Source organism: Sus scrofa, chromosome 13 (genome assembly GCF_000003025.6).
Source record: "Sus scrofa isolate TJ Tabasco breed Duroc chromosome 13, Sscrofa11.1, whole genome shotgun sequence".
Taxonomy (NCBI): domain Eukaryota; kingdom Metazoa; phylum Chordata; class Mammalia; order Artiodactyla; family Suidae; genus Sus; species Sus scrofa.
Genome location: NC_010455.5, coordinates 134040122 through 134064464, shown reverse-complemented (window position 1 = coordinate 134064464; position 24343 = coordinate 134040122). Strand labels below are relative to the sequence as shown.

At 40.9% G+C, this 24343-nt stretch overlaps 1 pseudogene; it reads right to left on the bottom strand.

Annotated features, from left to right (window-relative positions):
- Nucleotides 1–17483, bottom strand: part of LOC106505774 — a 34332-nt pseudogene extending 16849 nt beyond the window's left edge.

Here is a 24343-nt window from a genome sequence, read left to right as displayed (position 1 = left end):
AGTCTCTTATGATCCTTTGTACTTCCTTTTTTTTTTCCTTTTGTCCTTTTAGGGCTTCACCTGTGGCATATGGAATTTCCCAGGATAGGGGTTGAATTGGAGCTGTAGCTCCTAGCCTACACCACAGCCACAGCAACGTGGGATCCAAGCCATGTCTGCAACCTATACCACAGCTCATGGCAATGCTGGATCCTTAACCCATTGAGCGAGGTCAGGGATTGAACCCGCATCCTCATGGATACTAGTTGGGTTTGTTAACCACTGAGCCATGACAGGTACTCTGATCCTTTGTATTTCTGTGGTGTCAGCTCTAATTTTTCTTTTTTTCATTTCTTATTTTATTGAAATGAGCCATCTCTTTTTTCTTGATGAGTCTGAAGGTTTATCAATTTTGTTGATCTTGTTGAAGAATCATCTTTTGTTTCATTGATCTTTTTTTATTGTTTTCTATTTCATTTATTTCTGCTCTGATCTTTATGATTTCTTTACTTCTAATTTGGGTTTTGTCTATTCTTCTCTCCTTGCTTTAGGTGTAGGTTTAGGTTGTTTGAGGGTTTTTTTGTTTCCTGTGATAAGATTGTATTGCTATAAACTTCCTCTCAAAATTGCTTTTGCTGTCTCCCATAGGTTTTGGATTGTTGAATCTTCATTGTTATTTGTCTCTAAATATTTTTAGAGTTTCTCTCTGATTTCTTCAGTGATCCATTGGTTGTTTAGTAGCATATTGTTTGGCTTCCAGGAGTCTGTGTTTTTTGCTGTTTTTTTTTTTTTCCTTGTAGTTGATTTCTAGTTTCATAGTGTTGTGTTGGAAGAGATACTTGATATAACTTCAGTTTTTAAAAAAATTTACTGGAGTTCCCGTCGTGGCGCAGTGGTTAATGAATCCACTAGGAACCATGAGGTTGCGGGTTTGGTCCCTGCCCCTGCTCAGTGGGTTAACGATCCAGCGTTGCCATGAGCTGTGGTGTAGGTTGCAGACGTGGCTCGGATCCTGCGTTGTTGTGGCTCTGGCGTAGGCCAGTGGCTACAGCTCCAATCCGACCCCTAGCCTGGGACCTCCATCTGCCGCGGGAGCGGCCCAAAGAAATAGCAAAAAAAGACAAAAAAAAAAATTTACTGAGGCTTGATCTGTGGCCCAAGATGTGATCTATCCTGAAGAATATTCCATGTGCACTTGAGGAGAATGTATATCCTGCTTCTTTTGATTGGAATGTCCTATAAATATCAATTAAGTCTTGTCTAGAATATCATTTAAGTCCTGTGTTTCCTTGTTGATTGGGGGGTGATCTGGTATTAAAGTTTCACACACTTTTAAAAAATTTTAGTTTATTATTATTATTTATTATTATTATTTTGTCTTTTAAGGGCCTCCCCATGGCTGTGGAAGTCCCAGGCTAGGGGTCTAATTGGAGCCATAGCCACTGGCCTATGCCACAGCCATAGCAAGGCCAGATCCAAGCCACATCTGTGACCTACACCCCAGCTTGCAGCAATGCTGGATCCTTAACTCACTGAGCAAGGCTAGGGATCACACCTGTACCCTCATGGATACTAGTCAGTTTCCCAAACTGCTGACACACAATGGAAACTTCCTAAAGTTCCCCCACTCTTACTGTGTTACTGTCAATTTCTTCTTTTTATGGCTCTTAGCATTTGCCTTATATATTGTGGTGTTCCTATGTTTTGTGTATATATATTTACAATTGCTATATCTTTTTCTTGTACTGATCCTTTGATCACTAGGTAGTGTCCTTCTTTGTCTCTTGTGACCTTCTTTATTTTATTTTAAAGTCTATTTTGTCTGATATCGCTATTGCTACTCCAGCCTTCTTTTGATTTCCATTTGCATTGAATATCTTCTTTCACCCCCACCCCAACTTTCAGTTTGTATGTCTCCTTAGATCTGAGTTCAGTCTCTTGTAAACAGAATATATATATAGGTCTTGTTTTTGTATCCATTCATCCAGTCTTTTGGTTGGAACATTTAATCCATTTATATTTAGTGTAATTATGGATATGTATGTACTTATTGCCATTTTCTTAATTGTTTTGAATTTGTTATTTTAGGCCTTTTTTCTTCCCTTCCTCTTCTTTTTTTTGTTTTTTTGTTTTGTTTTTTGTCTATTTGTTTTGTTTTCTTTTTAGGGCAACACCTGCAGCATATGGAAGTTCCTGGGCTGGGGGTTGAATTGGGGCTGCAGCTGCTAGCCTATGCCACAGCAACATTGGATCTGAGCTGCATCTGTGACCTATACTGCTGCTTATGCTGGATCCTTAACCCACTCAGCGAGGCCAGGGATCAAACCCCCATCCTCATGGACACTATGTTAAGTTCTTTGCCCACTGAGCCACAACAGCAACTCCAGTGTTCTCTTCTCTTGTGATTTGCTGACTACTTTTAGTATTGTGATTTATTAACTATCTTTTGGTTTGATCTTTCTTGCATATATGTATGTCTATCATAGTTCTTTGGTTTACAGTTACCATTAGATTTTGTTATAGCAGTCTCTATATAGACACAGAATTTTTTTGGTTGCTGCTCTCTTAATTTGAAATGCATTTTCAGGAGTTCCCATCATGGCGCAGTGGTTAACGAATCCGACTAGGAACCATGAGGTTGCGGGTTCGATCCCTGCCCTTGCTCAGTGGGTTAACAATCCGGCGTTGCCATGAGCTATGGTGTAGGTCGCAGACGCGGCTCGGATCCTGCGTTGCTGTGGCTCTGACGTAGGCTGGCAGCTATAGCTCCGATTCGACCCCTAGCCTGGGAACCTCCATATGCCGTGAGAGCGGCCCACGAAATAGCAAAAAAAAAAAAAAAAAAAAAAAAGAAATGCATTTTCAGTGTTGTGCATATGTCCTCTCCTCTTCTCACTCTTGCTAGTTTTGAAATCATATTTGTCAGTGGGTGATTTCCTACTTTTATTTTTGCCTTTACTAGTAAGCCTTCTCATTTATAATTTTCTTGTTTCTAGTTATAGTTATGGCCTTTTCTTTTCCACCTAGAGAAGTTCCTTTACCATTTGTTGTAGAGCTGGTTTGGTGGTACTGAACTCTTAGCTTTTGCTTGTCTGAAAAGCTTTTGATTTCTCCATCAAATCTGAATGAGCACCTTGCTGTGTAACATATTCTTAATTGAAGTTTCCTCCTTTTCATCACCTTAAATATATCCTGCCACTCCCTCTGGCTTGCCAAGTTTCTGCTGAAAAACAAGCTGTTATCCTTATGGGGATTCCCCTGTATGTTATTTGTTGCTTTTTAATATTTTTTCTTTGTATTTTAATTTGCCAGTTTGATTAGTATGTGTCTTGCTGGGTTTCTCCTTGGATTTATCCTGTATGGGATCCTCTGTGTTTCCTCAACTTGAGTGAGTGTTTCCTTTTGCATATTGAGAAAGTTTTCAGCTATATTCTCTTCAGATATTTTCTCTAGCTCTTTCTCACTTCTTCTTCTTGGACCCCTGTTATACAAACATTGGTGTGTTTAATGTTGTCCTAGAGGTAGACTTCTTAAAACCATGTGTAAGTGTTATTTTGATAAAAATAGAAATTTAATAGAAAAATAAATCTCTTCACCTTGATATAACTGGCATTAGCATTGAATAAACACCATTGTGGATATCTTTCTGCATGTATACAGGTAGAAGAATGGATTGGTAGGATATAAGGTAGCTAAGGTGAATTAGAAATATACAGTTTTATAAAAATGGTTTTGAGAAAAGATAAATCCCAGTTACACTAAATCTCATTTTCTATCCCCTTCTGGAAGCTTAAAGAACTCAGCTGATGTCCTGTAGATAATGGAGAATGCAGGGACTATTCTGTGACTCACACCTGAAGAGGCAGGATTGCAGAGCAAGTAAATGGCAACAGGAGCCAGGGGTAGAGCCTATTCAGAGGGAGCTGAACTTGAGTTGTCTTGCTTGTTTCCTTGTCCAAGAGGCCCAGGAGCAGGAGGGCCAAGGACTAAGGAAGAGACATTGCCTGCATCAGAGTGCCATAGTTAGAGGGCTCCATCAGGAAAGCTCTCTGAGGAATGTGCAAAAGCCTCCCACCTCCCCCACCACCACCATGAAAAGACTGTTGGCATTTGCACATCTGCCACCCTGAGGGGGAGCCAACACAGCACATTACAACTGCTCTAGTTAAGTAAGACTTTTTGCTCCCTTTCCCTTGTCCCCTGCATCTCTGATGGAGCCAGAGGCAGCAAAGTGAGTCAGATGGAGACATAACAAAGAAGCCAAGGACACCTTGGGAATGAGATCTTAGTTTTGTTATTGCACTGGACTTAAAAACCTCCAAAAGAAGATAATAGTTTTTGTTGGTAACCGTACATACCTGGAAAAGGTATGACATCTATCTAAGATACTCTAAAGGCAAGGAGGGAAATTTATCATAGAAAAGAACTTTTCTATGATAAATAACTCTGCTTTCTGGCTGCACTATGAGTCCATCTCATTTAGCTATAAGTTATGTATAACTGTAAATACATGGTATATTCTTTTCTAATGTTCTATCATGCAAATGGCTTTTTAGTTTGATGTGTTCTTGAGATCTATCCTCGTTCAAACATATAGATGTAATTTTAAAATCTGTGCATATGCCATTGAATGAAAACATAATTTTCTCAGTCTTCTATTCATGGACATTTGAGATGTTTCCAATTTTTTTTTTCTATTGCTAACAATGCTGTGAGGAACATCTTGTATACACACATCTTCTTGTGCAAACATGGAAGACTCTCTCTTAGGTACATAGCTGGCAGCGGCATTGCTAGGTCAAGGGTATGAAGGGCATTTTCAAATTTCCTGTGCAATGCAAAACTCCTTTTCACTTATCACTCTGTCAGGCTTAGAAGCTTGTGGACAATTCCCACCCTCTGAGACTATCTGAGAGTGGTATGATTTTTTCTGTCAGAAACATTAAGGGCCATTGTAATTGTTACTTCATATACTTCTTCCCACAGCCTGAGACCACTGAATTGGCATTGAGAATAGAATGCCATACCCAGGCCAGTTCACACTGTTAAAGGGTTTTTACCAGAGTTTACACCACCTCGTCGGGGATGAGTGAGGGCTGCAGGCCTCTAAACCATTGTATGCAGTAACAAACATTATTTCTGATCATTAGTCCCAACGTTCCTATTCTTATTTCTCTTTTCCTAGAAGAGGGGAAATTTTTCTCTTCTCCATGATGAACTCAGCATTTTGATAACTCATCATTTTGCCTTATGGAGAGGGAGGACAGGACCTTCTTGGTACCTTGCATTCATCTCCAGAATTTTTTTTGTCAACTTGAAGACCACTGCAGGATGATTACAGCATCAAATTGTACCTGCTTGTTTAGTTGCTGCTGGTAAATCTCTTTTGCTGGTTATTACCTACCTCCTCATCCCCTTCCAACTTTGTGGGTATTAGTAAAGGACCTAATTTTTCACCTCTCCATATTGTTGATAAAAAAATCAAATAACAATCAAGCTAAGATAATTTTATTCAAGCCAAACTGAAGACTATAACCCAGGAGACAGAAGCCCAGAAGCTCTGAAAACTGTTCTGCTGGTCAGGAGTTAGAGATGCAGTTTTTTATACATTCTTTTGGTGTGTGTGTGTGTCTACTTAGGGCCTTAGCCGCAATATATGGAAGTTCCCAGCCTACACCACAGCCACAGCAACATGGGATCTGAGCTATGTCTGCAACCTACACCATAGTTCATGGCAACACTGGTCCTTAACCCACGGAGCAAGGATAGGGATCAAACCTGCAACCTCATGGATACTGGTCGGGCTCATCACTGTTGAGCCACAACGGGAATTCCTATACATTCTTTTTTTTCCATTTTTTTACAGTTTTATTGAAGTATAGTTGATTTTAAGTTTTTGTACATTCTTGAGATACAAAGTTTATTTTTCATATTGACAGGTTAGCATTGTTTATGAAGTTCATCAAAGATGTTTTTGTCAGATAAACATGTACAGAGTAAGCCTTTAGGTCAATGCCATTCTCTGTTTGGTGTGAAAAAGAAATATTAATCTTAAAAATTACAATACTGGCATCTGAAGATATGGAAACAACCTAAATGGCCACTGACAAATGAATGGATTAAGAAGATGCGGTATAGGAGTTCCCGTTGTGGCTCAGTGGTTAAGGAATCCGACTAGGAACCATGAAGTTGTGGGTTTGATCCCTGGCCTTTCTCAGTGGGTTAAGAAGCTGTGGTGTAGGTTACAGATGTGGCTCAGATCCCAAGTTGCTGTGGCTCTGGTGTAGGCTGGTGGCTGCAGCTCTAATTCAACCCCTAGCCTGGGAACCTCCATATGCCGTGGGAACGGCCCAAGAAATCATAAAAAAAAAAAAAAAAGATGTGGTACAGGAGTTTCCGTGGTGGCTCAGTGGTAACAAACCCAACTGGGACATGTAAGGACATGGGTTCAATCCCTGGCCTTGCTCAGTGGGTTAAGGATCTGGTGGTGGTGTGAGCTGTGGTGTAGGTTGCAGTGCAGCTTGGATCTGGTGTTGCTGTGGCTTTGGTGTAGGCCGGCAGCTATAGCTCTGATTTGACCCCTAGCCTTTTCATGGCTGCACTTCCATATGCTGCAGGTGTTGCCCTAAAAAGACAAAAAAAAAAAAAAAAAAAGAAAAGATGTGGTACACATACACAATGGAGTACTACTCAGCCATAAAAAGAACAAAATAATGCCAGTTGCAGCCACATGGATGGAACTAGAGATTCTCATACTAAGTGAAGTAAGTCAGAAAGAGAAAGACAGATAACATATGATATCACTTACATGTCAAATCTAAAATATGGCTCAAATAAACCTATCTACAGAATAGAAATAGACCCACAGACATAGAGAACAGACTTGTGGTTGCTGAGGGAGAGGGAGTGGGATGGACTGGGAGTTGGGGGTTAGTAGTTACAAACTATTTTATTTATAATGGATAAGCAATGAGGTCCTGCTGTATAGCACAGGGAACTATATCCAATCACTTGTGATAGAACATGATGGAAGATAGTATGAGGAAAAAAATTATATAGATGTATGACTAGGTCACTGCTGTACAGCAGAAATTGACAGAACATTGTAAATCAACTGCACTTTAATAAAAAAAATTTTAAAGACCCCAAAAATACGATAATGGCATCTAAAGAAAGGGGTTATTTCTTTCAAAGCTTGATCCTCCTGCTTTGAACAGGTCTGGTTATTACATAATGTGCATGCACACTGCACACTGTGAGAGGCCCATCACAAAAGGGGGCACATTGGAGTATTGGTATGTGTTTTTCAATTCTGACTTGGTTTGATTGTTCTGCCACAGAGAAATTTATTATTTTTCCTCCATCAGTCTTAACCTGGATTCCCTCTGCATTTTAAATATGTACCCAGACACTTGATAACTCCTTGTTTCCAACAATGTGTATGTAAAATGCTTCATCCACGAATGGAAACATTAGCGACACATAACAGAAGGCTCATTTCTGTCACGTAGGAGAACTAGTCTATCAAGAAATTCAAGAACCCAACAGAAAAGTATAAAAAAGAAAAAAGTTTTATACCTTGATTTGGGTGATGATTACTCAAATGTATACATTTTTCTTTTTTAAAATTTATTGAAATATAGTTGATTTACAGTGTTGTGTTAATTTCTGCTGTATAGCACAGTGATTCAAATGTACACACACATTCTTTGTCATATCTTTTTCCATTATAGGTTATCACAGAATACTGAATACAGTTCCCTGTGTTATACAGGAGGACCCTGTTGTTTATCCATTCTGCATATAATAGTTTGCATCTGCTAATCCCAAACTCCCACTACATCCCTCCCTCACCCCCTCTCCCCTTTGGCAACCATAGTCTCTATGTCTATGAGTCTGTTTCTATTTTGTAGATAAGTTCATTTATGCAGTATTTGAGATTCCACATATAGGTGATATCATATGGTATTTGTCTTTCTAACTTCCCTTAGTATGAGAATCTCTAATTCCATCCATGTTGCTACAGATGGCTTTATTTCATTCTTTTAATGGCTGAGTAATATTCCATTGTATAGGGAGTTCCCATTGTGGCTCCCCAAGTTATGAACCCTACTAGTGTCCATGAGAATGTGGACACAATTCCTGGCCTTGCTCGGTGGGTTAAGAATTCAGCATTGCCTGTGTGCTGTGGTGTAGGTTGCAGAATTGGCTCAGATCCTGAGTGGCTGTGGCACAGGCCAGCAGCTGTAGCTCCAATTCAAACACTAGTCTGGGAACTTCCATATGCTGCAGGTGCAACCCTAAAAAGCAAAAACAAACAAAAACAAAAAATCTATTGTATATATATACACCATATTTTCTTTATCCATTGATCTGTTAATGTACATTTAAGGTGTTTCCATGTCTTAGCTACCATGAATAATCCTGCTATTAATATAGGGGTGCAATATCTCTTTGGATTATAGCTTTCTCCAGGCATATGCTTAGGGTTGGGTTGCTGGATCACATGGTAGCTCCGATTTTAGTTTTTTGAGGAACCTCCATTCAGCTAATTGGTGTATTTGGCTGCACCAATTTACATTCCTACCAGCAGTGTAGGAGGCTTTGCTATTCTTCACACCCTCTCCAGCATTTATTATTTGTAGACTTTCTGATGATGGCCGTTCTGACTGATGTGAGGTGGTACTTCATTGTAGTCTTTTTTTTTTTTTTTTTTTTGCTATTTCTCAGACCACTCCCGCAGCATATGGAGGTTCCCAGGCTAGTGGTTGAATCGGAGCTGCAGCCACTGGCCTACGCCAGAACCACAGCAACGCTGGATCCGAGCTGCGTCTGCAACCTACACCACAGCTCACGGCAATGCCGGATCGTTAACCCACTGAGCAAGGGCAGGGACCGAACCCACAACCTCATGGTTCCTAGTCGGATTCGTCAACCACTGCGCCACGACGGGAACTCCTCATTGTAGTCTTGATTTGCATTTCTCTAGTAATTAGCAGTGTGGAGCATCTTTTCATGTGCTTCTTGGCCATCTGTATGTCTTCTTTGGGGAAATACCTGTTTAGGTCTTCTATCAATTTTTTTAGTTGGGTTGGTTGTGGGTTTGTTTTGTTGAGCTGTATCAGCTGTTTGTATATTTTGGAATTTAAGCCTTTGTTAATTGCATCATTCTCAAATATTCTTTCCCAGTCCATAAATTTCCTTTTCATTTTGTTTATGGTTTCCCTTGCTTTGCAAAAGCTTGTAAATTTGTAAATATCATGTTTACTTTTGCTTTTATTTTTATTGCCTTGGGATACAGACCTTAGAAAACATTGGTACAATTTTTTTTTTGTCTTTTTGCCATTTCTAGGGCCGCTCCCTCGGCATATGGAGATTCCCAGGCTAGGGGTCGAATCGGAGCCATAGCCAATGGGCCTATGCCAGAGCCACAGCAACTCGGGATCCGAGCCGTGTCTGCAACCTACACCACAGCTCACGGCAACGTCGGATCCTTAACCCACTGGGCAAGGCCAGGGATTGAACCCGCAACCTCATGGTTCCTAGTTGGATTCATTAACCGTGGGGAGCCACGACGGGAACTCCAGAAGACATTGGTACAAGTTATGTCAGAGAATGTTTTGCCTGTGTTCTCTTCTGGGAGTTTTATGGTGTCATGTCTTATATTTAAGTCTTAAAGCCATTTTGAGCTATTTTTGTGTATGGAGTGAGGTTGTGTTTTAACCTCTTTGATTTGCATGTGGCTGTCCAACTTTCCCAACAACACTTGCTGAAGAGACTGTCTTTTCTCCATTGTATATTTTTGCCTCCTTTGTCAAAGATTAATTGTCTGTAGGTGTGTGGCCTTGTTTCTGGCCTCTCTATTCTATTCTTTTGATCCATATACCTGTTTTTGTGCCAATAATAATCTGGGTTTTTTTTTTGGCCACTCCCACAGTATGCTGAAGTTCCAGGATGAGGGATCAAACCTATGCTACAGCAGTGGCAATGTCAAATCTTTAACCTGCGGAGCTACCAGGAAATCCAATACCATGCTGTTTTGATTACTATAGCTTTGTAGTATTATCTGAAGTCTGGGAGGGTTATCCACTCCTGCATTGTACTTTTTCCTCAGGACTGCTTTGGCAATGCTGGGTCTTTTATGGCTCCATATAAATTTTAAGACTATTTATTCTAGTGCTGTGAAAATTTTGATAATGTAGATTGCAGTAAATCTATAAATTGCTTTGGGTAGTATGAACATTTTAACAATATTGGTTCTTGCAATCCAATAACATAAGATATCCATTTCTTTGAATCATCTTCAGTTTCCTTTATTAACGTTTTATAGTTCTCAGCATATAAGTCTTTTACCTCCTTTGGTTTATACCTAAGTATTTTTTATGTGATTTTAAAAGGGATTGTTTGTTTACATTCCCTTTCTGATATTTCATTGTTAGTGTAAATAAATGCAACAAATTTCTCTCTGTTAACTTATATCCTGCTACTTCGTTGAATTCATTTATCAGTTCTGGTAGGTTTTTTTTTTTTTTTTTTTTTTTTGGTCTTTTGTCTTTTTAGGGCTGCACCCACAGCATATGGAGGTTCCCAGGATAGGGGTCTAATTGGAGCTATTGCTTATGCCAGAGCCACAGCAACGCCATATCTGAGCTGCCTCTACAACCTACACCACAGCTCATGGCAATGCTGGACCCTTAACCCACTGAGCGAGGCCAGGGGTGGGATCTACAACTTCATGGTTCCTAGTCAGATTTGTTTCTGCTGCACCATGATGGAAACTCCCAGTTCTGGTAGTTTTTGTGTGAAGTCTTAAGGGTTTTCTATATATAATACCATGTCATCTGCATATAATGACATTTTTACCTCTTCCCTTCCAATTTGGATACATTTTATTTCTTTTCTGATGGCTGTGGCTAGGACTTCCAAAACTATGTTTAATGGAAGTGATAAAAGTAGACATCCTTGTCTTGTTGCAGATTTTAGCAGGAAGACTTTCATCTTTTCACCCTTGAATATTATATTGGCTGTGGGTTTGTCATAAATAGCTTTTATTTTGTTATGTTCCCATTATACCCACTTTTGGAAGAGTTCTTATGATGAAAGAATGAAATTTTATCAAACACTTTTTCTGCCAAGAAAACCAGGGGTTTTTGTCTTTTCTTCTGTCGATGTTGATGTATCACATTGATTTTGCACATGTCGAACCATTCTTCTGACTCTGGGATAAATCCAACTTGGTCAGGGTGTATAATCTTTTCTCTTTGTTGTGGATTCAGTTGGATAATATTTTGTTGAGAGTTTTTGCATCCGTATTCATCAAAGTTATTGATTTGCAATTTCCTTTTTTGCAGTGTCTTTGTCTGGTTTTGTATTAGGGTGATGGTGGTTCTATAGAATGTCTTTGGGAATGTTCTCTCCTCTTCAGTATTGTGAAAAAGTTTGAGAAGGATCCATAAAAGCTGTTCTTTGTATGTTTGGTAAATATTGGCTGTGAAGCCATCTGGTCTTGAACTTTAGTTTATTGGGAGTTTTTAAATTACAAATTGTATTTCACTTATAGTGATCGATCTAAGTAATCTATTTATTTTTGAGTTTTGGTGGGCTGTATGTTTCTAAAAACTTGTCCATTTCTTCTAGGTTGTCAAATTTATTTGCATATAAATATCCATAGTATTCTCCTATTTTTTTGTTTATTTCTCTCTCTTTTCTTATTGGTGAGCCTGGCCAGAAGTTTGTCAATTTTCTTTACCCTTTCAAGGAACCAGCTCTCCATTTTTGGTTTTTTTTTTTTTTTTCTATTTTTTTTAAATCTCTTATTTCCTTTCTGATATTTGTTTTTTCCTTTCTGCTGCTGATGTTAGGTTTTCTTCTTCTTTTTCTAATTCTTTTAGGTGGTAAGTTAGGCTCCTCCTTTTTCCTGGCTCCTTTTTATAGTTTCTAGTTCCTTTTTACAGTAATGGGCATTTCTATTAAGCCTTTCTTAATTCCTTTAGTATTTTCATTATCTCCTTTTTTTTTTTTTTTTTTTTTTTTTTTTTTTTTTTTTTTTTTTGCTATTTCTTTGGGCTGCTCCTGCGGCATATGGAGGTTCCCAGGCTAGGGGTCGAATCGGAGCTGTAGCCACTGGCCTACGCCAGAGCCACAGCAACGCAGGATCCGAGCCGCGTCTGCAACCTACACCACAGCTCACAGCAACGCCAGATCGTTAACCCACTGAGCAAGGGCAGAGACCATACCCGCAACCTCATGGTTCCTAGTCGGATTTGTTAACCACTGCGCCACGACGGGAACTCCCCATTATCTCCTTTTTGAACTTGGTGTCTGTTAGACTGAGAGGACTGTTTCATTGTCCTTTCAGGGAAATTCTCTTGATCTTTTAATTGGTAGTGGTTCCTCTGCTTCTTCATTTTATTTCTATTTTTTTTACTGAGTTTGGAATGAACAATCTACTGTGGTCTTGGAGGGCCTTTTTGTTTGTTTGTTTGTTTTTGTTCGTTTTTTTTTTTCATTTGTTTGTTTCTTTGTGAGACCATCCCTGTGTAGCCTGCATGGGTTTAATATTTCTGGTGCAAGGGCTGTTTTTGGTATGGATGCCTGCTGTCTTTTTCCTCAGTGTGTGCTGGCCATTATCCCTTTGATAGGGGGGTGTGACTAGTGTTGAGGTGACCAAAGCCTGTACTGGTTGATAAGTTGAGCCTCTGTTTCCCAGCCCTCTCAAGGGCAGGGTCTGCTCTCTAGTTGTTGGAGTAGAAGTCCCCAGATCCATTTCTGAGCTGCAGTGTGAGGTAGTTGGGATTGGAGCCTCCAGGGGAGAGAAACCAGTAGGTAATTCTCCACAGAAGCTGCCTACCAAGAAATGCCATCTTTTGTGTCACCTGCCACCTATTTTTGGGCTCACAAAGTACATTGCTGTTGGCACTGCCCTCGATCCCACCTCCACTGTGAGAATTTGTGCAATTGGCCCTGTGTCCCTCAGGCACTATGTTCACAAATCCACCAGAGCAGATGCTCCAGGAAGACCCACTGAAGTCAGGTACCAGGACTGCAGTAGTCACACACCTGGACCTGCTGTGTGAGCTATGGAAGCAGCCCATACCCCTGCCCAGATTTCATGTACACATGCTCCCAAAGCCCATAGCTCCCAAAGCCAGGCCATCCATGGCCTCATCCTTTGTCCACTAGGATGTTCTGCAAGTTCTGAGTTTACAAAGCTGGTGATGGTGTAAATCTGCACAACTGTGGGAAGAGGGCTCAGATTTCAGCCCTGCCTCTGAGTGTGGGCAGCCTCTTGGTGCACTCTCAGAGCCTGTGGAGGTGGCACTGAGTCAGCTGAGGTGGGCAAAGAAAGAGGCTGCTATGGTGGGCCTCCCCCTTCCATTGCTGGTGCGTGCATTAACAATGGAGTTTCGATGGCAGGGCACAACCACTGTGAGCACCCCAAAAGTGAGGCTATGGTGGGCCCACCCTTCCCTTGTGAGTTCCTTAACAAAGGTGCTTCATGTCTATCCCAGGCCTGAGCCTCCAGCATCAACCCCAGCTGCGGTCCATACCATGCTTCAGCCCCTTCAGGCTCTGTCCTCACAGCCAACCCCAGTCCTCTCCCTGAGTCTGTCCTCTGAAGTCTGAGTTTCGGTACCCAGCACCCACATCTCAAGCTGGAGAGTGCAGGGCAGTGTGGCCCAGACCGGCTGTCTGTGTAGGTCTTTCTGTTCTGCCTACTGCAAACCAGCTGCCATGCCCACCTCTGATCCTCTGGGGCTCTCTTTCTGTCCTGGCTGATCTCTCTCCTCGCCTCTGGGTGAAGTGGCTTCCCAGGGTGCAGGAACCTTTCTTTTTAACAGCTTCCTCACAGGGGTGCAAGTCCCTCCTGATTCCACTTTTCTGTCTTCTACGCAGTTATGTGGAGAGCTTTCTTGAGAATTTGGGTATTTGTGAGATTCTGCCAGGGTTCAGTAGAATGTATTCTGTGAGGATTGTTCCACACGTAGATGTGTTTTTTGATGTATTTGTGGGAGGAGGGGAGCTCCATATCCTTCTAGTCCACCATCTTGATTTGGGTCTTCCAAATGTATACATTTTCCAAGACTCATCAAATTGTATGCTTAAGATCTGTTTGTTTTATTGTATGTAAATATACTTCTATTTCTTTCTTTCTTTTATGGCTGCACCTGCAGCATGTGGAAGTTCCTGGGCCAGGGATTGAATCTGAGACACAGCTGCAACCTACTTTGCAGCTCTGGCAATACTGGGTCATTTAACCCACTGCACTGGGCTAGGGAGGAGGGAACTCGCACCTCCGCAGCAACCTGAGCCACTGCAGTCAGATTCTTAACCCACTGCACTACAGCAGGAACTCCCAATTTCTTTTTTTTAGTGTGGCAAGGTGAAAGCATATAGGCAGAGTAGTGGCACATAGTATATGCTTAATAAACATCAGTTTTCTGGCCATCTGTATGTCTTCTTTGGAGAATTGTCTGTTTATATCTTTTGCCCATTTTTTAATGGGGTTGTTATTTTTTTGGCATTGAGCTGTAGGAGGTGTTTATAAATTTTGGAGATTAATCCCTTGTCAGTTGATTAATTTGCAAATATTTTCTCCCATTCCATGGGTTGTGTTTTTGTTTTGTTTAGGGTTTCCTTTGCTGTGCAGAAACTTTTAAGTTTAATTAAGTCCCATTTGTTTATTTTTGTTTTTACTGTCATTACTCTAAGAGGTGGATCTGAGAAGATGTTGCTGTCATTTATGTCAGAGAGTGTTTGGCCTATTTTTCCTCTAAGAGTTTTATAGTGTCTGGTCTTATATCTAGGCCTTTAATCCATTTTGAGTTTATTTTTGTGTATGGTGTTAGGAAGTGTTCTAATTTCATTCTTTTCCATGTGGCTGTCCAGTTTTCCCAGCACCACTTACTGAAGGGGCTGTCTTTTCTCCATTGTACATTCTTGCCTCCTTAGTCATAGATTAGTTGACTGTAGGTGTGTGGGTTTAATTCTGGGCTTTCTATCCTGTTCCACTGATCTATATGTCTGTCTTTGTGCCAGTACCATATGGGTTTGTTTTTTTTTTTAATTTTTATTTATTTATTTATTTATTTATTTTGTCTTTTTGCTATTTCTTTGGGCCGCTCCTGCGGCATATGGAGGTTCCCAAGCTAGGGGTCGAATCGGAGCTGTAGCCCCCGGCCTACGCCAAAGCCACAGCAACGCGGGATCCGAGCCGCGTCTGCAACCTACACCACAGCTCACGGCAACGCCGGATCATTAACCCACTGAGCAAGGTCAGGGATTGAACCCGCAACCTCATGGTTCCTAGTCGGATTCGTTAACCACTGCGCCACGACGGGAACTCTCCATATGGTTTTGATGACTCTTGCTTTGTAGTATAGTCTGAAGTCCAGGAGCCTGATTCTTCCAGCTCCATTTTTCTTTTTCTTTCTTTTTTTTTTTTTTATGACTTTCTCTTTTTTTTTTTTTTTTTTTTTTTTTTTTTTGTCTTTTTGCCATTTCTTGGGCCACTCCTGCGGCATATGGAGGTTCCAAGGCTAGGGGTCGAATCGGAGCTGTAGCCACCGGCCTACACTAGAGCCACAGCAACGTGGGATCCGAGCCACGTCTGTAGCCTACACCACAGCCCATGGCAACGCTGGATCATCAACCCACTGAGCAAGGGCAGGGACCGAACCCGCAACCTCATGGTTTCTAGTCGGATTCGTTAACCACTGCGCCATGACGGGAATTCCCCATTTTTCTTTTCCAGGATATCTTTGGCTATTCTGGGTCTTTTGTGCTTCCAAGCAAATTTTAAAATATTTTGTTCTAGTTCTGTGAAAAATGTCCTTGGTAATTTGACGGGGATTGCATTGAATCTGTAGATTGCCTTGGGTAGTATAGTCATTTTGATAATATTGACTCTTCCAATAATCCAAGAGCATGGTATGTCTTTGCATCTGTTTGTGTCGTCTTTGATTTCTTTCATCAGCATCTTATAGTTTTCAGAGTTCAGGTCTTTTGTCTCTTTGGGTAGGTTTACTCCTAGGAAAAAACACATGAAAAGATGTTCAATATCACTCATCATTAGAGAAATGCAAATCAAAACCACTCTGAGGTATCACCTTATACCAGCCAGAATGGCCATCATCAGAAAGTCTATAAACAATAAGTGCTGGAGAAGGTGTGGAGAAAAAGGAACCCTGCTACACTGTTGGTGGGATTGTAAATTGGGGCAACCACTCTGGAAAACAGTATGGAGATTTCTCAGAAAACTAAAAATAGAACTACCATTTGATCCAGCAATCCAACTTCTGGGCATCTATCCAGAGAAAACCACGACTCGCAAAGACACATATACTCCAATGTTCATTGCAGCACTATTTGCAATAGCCAAGACATGGCTACTAAATGTCCATCAACAGAGGAGTGGATCAAGAAGATGTGGTACATAGACACAATGGGATATCACTCAGCCATTAAAAGGAACAGAATAATGGCATTTTTAGCAACATGGATGGACTTAGAAATTATCATGCTAAGTGAAGTCAGTCAGACAATGAGACACCAACATCAAATGCTATCACTGACATGTGGAATCTGAAAAAAGGACACAATGAACTTCTTTGCAGAAGAGGTACTGACTCACAGACTTGGAAAACTTATGGTTTCCAAAGGAGACAGGTCGGGGGGTGGGGGGACGCGCTGGGGGTTTGGGACGGAAATGCTATAAAATTGGGTTGTGATGATCATTGATCATTGTACAACTGTAAATGTAATAAATTCAATGAAAATAAGAAATTCCAAGCTAAATAAATAAATAAACATCAGTTTTCTTCCTTCCAGCTAAAGGAAGTTACAAAAACAGAGTCCTAGGCATTTTGAGGAATAGCAAGTAATAAAGTAATAATAGTACAGTCTCTCTATGTGCATTGTTTCACTTTAATCCTCGATAAAATTTTGTTTTGTTTTTTATTTTTATTTGGATTTTTTTTTGGTGGAATTTATTCCCAGGCCGTATGTTTTTGTTGAGTTTCTTCTGGGATATCTTCTTCTGTCTAACCTTCTCTTCTGGCTTAGGAACAGTCTGCTCTTTTTCAGTTAAGTATCATCTCAATGTGGCAGGGAGAGCTCACGTAAGGGTTGATCTGACTGTGAGCTCTGTAAGTCCTGCACTGCATCTTGGGGGCTTGTTCACCTGGATGTGCTCAATGACCAGAGAATCTACCTCTAAGCCCTTAAGTTCAGCATTACTCTCTCCATTTTTGAGCATGTGCAATAAAAATCAGCCCTCTTTTTGGGCTTCCCAAGTCTGTGTCCAGCCCCACTGTTTGGTCTGGGCACACCTACTAGTCCTACCATTGTAATGACAGAATGGCACACATTTCTTCTCTAAAGTTACACCCTTCAGATACTTGGTGGATTTTTGGGTATGCATACGCCTAATGGCCTGGGCAGGTTTACAAGTGTTCTTAAAGTGAACATGAAGATTTGAACCTCTTTTTTTTTTTTCTTTTTCTTTTTAGGTCCACATATGTGGTATATGGAATTTTCTAGGCTTGGGGTCTAATCAGAGCTGCAGCTGCCAGCCTATGCCACGGCAATGCCAGATCCGAGCCGCCTGTGCAACCTACACCACAGCTCACAGCAACACTGGATCCTTAACCCACTGAGCAGGGCCAGGGATCGAATTGGCACCCTTCTGGATACTAGTCAGGTTCATTACCACTGAGCCACAATAGGAAATCGAAGATTTGACCCTCTTGATTTGCATCATTTTGTGGGGTTTTCTGGGTCAAGTGAATAGCGAACCATTTTTTAGAGGTCTCCTCAGGCCGCTTACCTGAAAAGAAAAATGATTTTTTAAAGAAGTTGTTATTGGAGTTCCTGTCATGGCTCAGTGGTTAACTAACCCAACTAACATCCATGGGGATGTGGGTTCAATCCCTGGCCTCACTCAGTGGGTTGAGGATCTGGCATTGCCATGAGCTGTGGTGTGGGTTGCAAACTCAACTCAGATCCTGTGTTGCTGTGGTGTAGGCCTTCGGCTACAGCTCCAAGTGGACCCCTAGCCTAGGAACCTCCATGTGCTGCGGGTGTGGCCCTAAAAGACAAAAGACAAAAAAAAGGGAGTTGTTATTCATTTAGTAGTTATTGACTCTCTGCTATGTGCTGAGCACTGAGAATCTAGGAGTGAGCAAGTCGGGCAGAGTGGCTGTTTCTAGGAAACTTGACTTGTCTATTCTATAAATGAAGAAACCAAGAGAACTTAAGTAAATTGCCCAAGGATACACAATGATTGTGTGGCAAAGTCATTGCTTTTAAACTAAGTTCTGTATAACCTTATAACCTCAGAGTTTTCTTTCTCTTTTTCTTTTTTCTTTTTTTTTTTTCTTAGGGCTGCACATGAATGTTCCCAGGCTAGGGATCAGATTAGAGCCACAGCCACAGCAATGCAGGGCCCAAGCCAAGTCTGTAAGCTACACCACAGCTTATGGCAACGCTGAATCCTTAACCCACTGAGGCCAGGGATTGAACACACGTCCTCATGGATACTAGTCGGGTTTGTTAGTGCTGAGCCACGATGGGAACTCCTGCATTTTTTTTAACTGAATATTGTACATCTTGAAATCATAATCACTTTTTCCCAGTTTTATTGAGATATAATTGGAGTTCCCATTGTGGCTCAGCAGGTTACAAACCTAACTAGCATCCATGAGCATGCCGGGTCAATCCCTGGCCTCACTCAGTAGTGGGTTAGGGATCCAGCATTGCCATTAGCTATAGTGAAGATCACAGATGCCGCTTGGATCCTGAATTGCTGTGGCTGTGGTGTAGTCTGGCAGCTGCAGCTTCAATTCAACCCCTATCCTGAGAACTTCCATATGCCACAGGTGCAGCCCTTAAAAAAAAGAGAGAGAGGAGTTCCCGTCGTGGCGCAGTGGTTAATGAATCCGACTAGGAATCATGAGGTTGCGGGTTCGGTCCCTGCCCTTGCTCAGTGGGTTAAGGATCCAGCGTTGCCGTGAGCTATGGTGTAGGTCGCAGACGCGGCTCGGATCCCGAGTTGCTGTGGCTCTGGCGCAGGCCAGTGGCTACAGCTCCGATTTGACTCCATATGTCATGGAAGCAGCCCAAAGAAATAGCAAAAAGACAGAAAAAAAAAAAAAAGAGATAATTGACATACATCACTGTGCAAGTTTAGGGTGTCCAACATAATGAAATGGTGACCCCAGTAGGTTTAGTGAGCATACATCATCTCACATAGATATAACATTAAAGAAGTAGAGGTTTCTTTCCTCGTGATGAGAACTCTTAGGATTTACTCTCTTAGCAACTTCTTTTTATAGAGTATAGCAGTATCAGTTATCTTTATCAAGTTGTATATTGTATTCCTAGTACTTTTTTATCTTAGAACCAGAAGTTTGTACCTTTTGACTGCCTTTATCTCATTCCCCCACTCTCTAGCCCCTGCCTCTGGTAGCTCCAAATATGATCTCTTTTTCTATGAGTTCGTTTTTGAAGTATAATTGACCTACAGCACTATGCTAGTTCCTGATACACTAAATAGTGATTCAGTGTTTCTAGATGTTTCAAAATGATCATGACAGTAGGTCTGGCTGTCACCTGTCATCATACAAAGACATCATGTAGTTATTGACCATATTCACCACACTGTACATTTCACTCCTGTGACTCATTAATTTTGTAACTAAAGGTTTTGCCTCTTAATCTTCCTCACCTATTTCACTCTTCCTCCAAACTCCTCCACTCTGGCAGCCACCTTTTTGTTCTCTGTATCAATGAGTCTGCTTCTGTTTGGTTATGTTTGTTCATTTGTTTAGGTTTTCAGATCCCACATATAAGTGAAATTATACCATATCTGTCTTTTTCTGTCCGATTTATTTCACTTAGCATTATGCCTTCTAGATCTATCCATGTTGCTGCAAATGGCATGATTTTGTTCTTTTTATGGCTGAGTAGTACTCAGAGCTTGTAATCTTTTTTTTTTTTTTTTTTTTTTTGTCTTTTTGCCATTTCTTGGGCGACTCCTGCGGCATATGGAGGTTCCCAGGCTAGGGGTCGAACTGGAGCTGTAGCTGCTGGCCTACGCCACAGCCACAGCAATTCGGGATCCGAGCCGTGTCTGCAACCTACACCACAGCTCACGGCAATGCCGGATCCTTAACCCACTGAGCAAGGCCAGGGATCGAACCCGCAACCTTATGGTTCCTAGTCGGATTCGTTAACCACTGAGCCACGACGGGAACTCCCAGAGCTTGTATTCTTAAACATTCTGGTAAAGCAGTGGTATTTGCTAAATACTCCATCTGTTCCTCCATGTGTTAGAGAGTCCTTGCAGTTAGTCAGGGCCATGGGCCAGTTCTGGCCAGTGAATCATGAGATATGACATACATCACTTATCAGGCTGAGGTGGTAAAAAGTTCTCAGTGATTCTCCAGTTGCTCCTTTTAAGACGGTGACTGAGAATACTTGTGTTTCAGATGCAGCTGTCAGAAAATGGTGGAGCTTTGGTTGTCAAAAATGCAGACTGACAGTTTGGAAAAGAGCTACTACCAACCCACTGTAGAATAGGCGGCATGAATAAACAATAGTCTTTTTGTTGTGTTTGAGAATACAATGGATTGATGAGCTTAGGGAGAAAATGAGAACTCATTCCTATGTTACTTGTAGGAATAGAAGATGGCCCAGTATCTTGGTGATCAACCTAACAATCACCTACCAAAAGTTTAAGAGCATGAGCCGTTTGATCTAAAAGTTTTATTTCTAGGTATTTATCCTACAGATAAATCTTCTGGTTGTCCATAAAAGTAGATAGATGAAAGATAGATTCCCAGTAAGGATAATATGCAGCAGCAAAACAGTAGAACTAAGATGTTCCTTAGAAAGGAACTGATTAAAAAGGCATGGCCTAGGAGTTCCTGGTGGCCTAGTGGTTAAGGATCTGGCATCGTCACTGCTGTGGCTTGGGTCAGTGGCATGGCATAATTCAGTCCCTGGCCCGTGAACTTCTACATGCCATAAGCATGCCTAAAAATCCTATATATAGTGTATAATATATAGGATCCTTTAAAAATACTTTAGAAGATATATAATATATATGCTTTTTAAAGAATAATTTATTTGTATAGATGTGGATTATTCAAGATCTATAGTTAAGTGAACAGAGCAAGATACTGTGGTGTCCATTGTGCATTTTTATTTTACAGATTTATTGAGGTATAATAAATGTATACTATACTGCACAATTTAAAGTATATAACCTGATGAATCTGACATAAGTCTAAGTTATGAAACCATCTCCACGATCACATTTCCACCATCCCCAAAAGTTTCTTCAGAGCCCCTGGCAATCCTTCTCTTCCACTACTACCACCCCCATGCATCCTCTAATTCTTCCACACTATCCCCAAACAGCCAGTGATTTTTTTTTCTGTCGTTATCAATTAGTTGGCATTTTTTCAGAATTTTATTTAAATGGGGTCAGTCATTCTTTTTAAACTAAGTAGTAGTTCATTGTATAGCTATAATACATTGTTAGAGTTATTTCCACCTTGGAGTTACTACAAATAAAACTTCCAAGAACCTCTGAATACAAGCCTTTGTGTGGTGACATGTTTTCATTTCTCTTAGGTAGACCTAGGAGTCACATTGTGGGTGTTTATTTAACTTATAAAGAAATTGACAAACTGTTTGCCAAAGTAATAGTAACATTTTATGTTCCCATCAGCAGCATGGAAAGTTCCAGTTGCTCAACACCTCACCCTCACATGGTATAGTTGGTCTTTTACATTTCAGCCATTTTTGGTGAACATGTGGAGAGATCTCACTGTGATGTTTATTTGCATTTTCCTGGTGACTAATGATGTTGAGCATCTTTTCATGTGCTTATTCACCAGTTCTGTGTCTTTTTTTGTGAAGAATCTCTTCATGTCTTTTGTCCATTAAGAAAATTGGATTGTCTTACTATTATTGAGCTATAGGAGCTCTTCATATCCAAAGTCTTTTATCAAATAAATGATTGGCAAAGGTTTAGTTCCAATCTGTGGTCTGCCTTTTTGTTTTTTTAAATACTATTTTTTGAAAAACAAAACTTCTAAATGTTGATAAAGTCCAATTGATTAACTTTTCTTTCTGTGTCAGGCTTCCTATATTCTTTCTCCTTTGCCTGCCTCAAGGTTTTTCTCCTTTGCATTTTTCCCTAGAACTTGTAGGATTTTATATTTTGCAAGTATGTCTATGATCCATTTTGAATTCATTTTTGTCTGTGGTATGAAGCAAGGATCACTGTTCATTTTTTTCCTTGTGTGGATATCCAGCACCATTTGTCAGAAAGACCTGTCTTTGCCTAGTTGAATTACCTTAGCACCTTTGTCAAAAATAAGTTGTCTGTATATGGGGATAAGTTTATATCTGAACTCTAATCTGTATATCTGCCTTTATATTTTATTTTATTTTTTTTTTTGTCTTTTGTCTTTTTGTCTGTTGTTGTTGTTGCTATTTCTTGGGCCGCTCCCGCGGCATATGGAGGTTCCCAGGCTAGGGGTTGAATCGGAGCTGTAGCCACCAGCCTACGCCAGAGCCACAGCAACGCGGGATCCGAGCCGCGTCTGCAACCTACACCACAGCTCACGGCAACGCCGGATCGTTAACCCACTGAGCAAGGGCAGGGACTGAACCCTCAACCTTATGGTTCCTAGTCGGATTCATTAACCACTGCGCCATGATGGGAACTCCTGTATATCTTCCTTTTTGCTTGTCTTAACTCCTACAGGTAGGTCTTGAAATCAGGTTGGGCAATGGCTCCAACTTTCTTCTTCTTCTTGTTATTCTTATTGTTCTAAGTCTCCTTCTCCTCCTCCTTTACTATGTATGGTTCCTGGAAATATTGCAGTACCAAATCAAGGAGTCAGGTCAACACATAGATAGAAGCTCTTGTTCTATCTCCTTGCCCACAAAACACATTTAATATCTCACCCTGGGTGGAGGACATATCAGATATCAAACTAATAATAGCAGATACTACACTTGAACTTAGCCAAAAGGCTAAGAAGAGACTCTTTTAAAAAATGGCTTCTCATAGTTACTGTTGTGGCTCAGCGAGTTAAGAACCCAACATAGTGTCCATGAGAATGCCAGTCAATCCCTGGCCTTACAGTTAAGGATACAGCGTTGCTACAAGCTGCAGTGAAGGTCACAGATGTGGCTTGGATCTGGCGTGGCTATGGCTTGTGGCATAGCCTGGGAGCTGCAGCTTCAATTCCATCCCTAGCACAGAAACTTCCATATGACACAGGTGTGGCTGTAAAAAGAAAAAAAAATAAATATTGCTTCTCTAGGTGCTCTATATTTCCATTTTTTTTTCTTTTTTTTTTTTTCTTTTCCCACTGTACAGCAAGGGGGTCAGGTTATCCTTACATGTATACATTGCAATTACAGTTTTTCCCCCACCCTTTCTTCTGTTGCAACATGAGTATCTAGACATAGTTCTCAATGCTATTCAGTGGGATCTCCTTGTAAATCTATTCTAGGTTGTGTCTGATAAGCCCAAGCTCCCGATCCCTCCCACTCCCTCCCCCTCCCATCAGGCAGCCACAAGTCTCTTCTCCAAGTCCATGATTTTCTTTTCTGAGGAGATGTTCATTTGTGCTGGATATTAGATTCCAGTTATAAGTGATATCATATGGTATTTGTCTTTGTCTTTCTGGCTCATTTCACTCAGTATGAGATTCTCTAGTTCCATCCATGTTGCTACAAATGGCATTATGTCATCCTTTTTTATGGCTGAGTAGTATTCCATTGTGTATATATACCACTTCTTCCGAATCCAATCATCTGTCGATGGACATTTGGGTTGTTTCCATGTCCTGGCTCTTGTGAATAGTGCTGCAATGAACATGTGGGTGCATGTGTCTCTTTTAAGTAGAGCTTTGTCCGGATAGATGCCCAAGAATGGGATTGCAGGGTCATATGGAAGTTCTATGTATAGATTTCTAAGGTATCTCCAAACTGTTCTCCATAGTGGCTGTACCAGTTTACATTCCCACCAGCAGTGCAGGAGGGTTCCCTTTTCTCCACAGCCCCTCCAGCACTTGTTATTTGTGGATTTATTAACGATGGCCATTCTGACTGGTGTGAGGTGGTATCTCATGGTAGTTTTGATTTGCATTTCTCTTATAATCAGCGATGTTGAGCATTTTTTCATGTGTTTGTTGGCCATCTGTATATCTTCTTTGGAGAAATGTCTATTCAGGTCTTTTGCCCATTTTTCCATTGATTGATTGGCTTTTTTGCTGTTGGCTTGTATAAGTTGCTTATATATTCTAGAGATTAAGCCCTTGTCGGTTGCATCATTTGA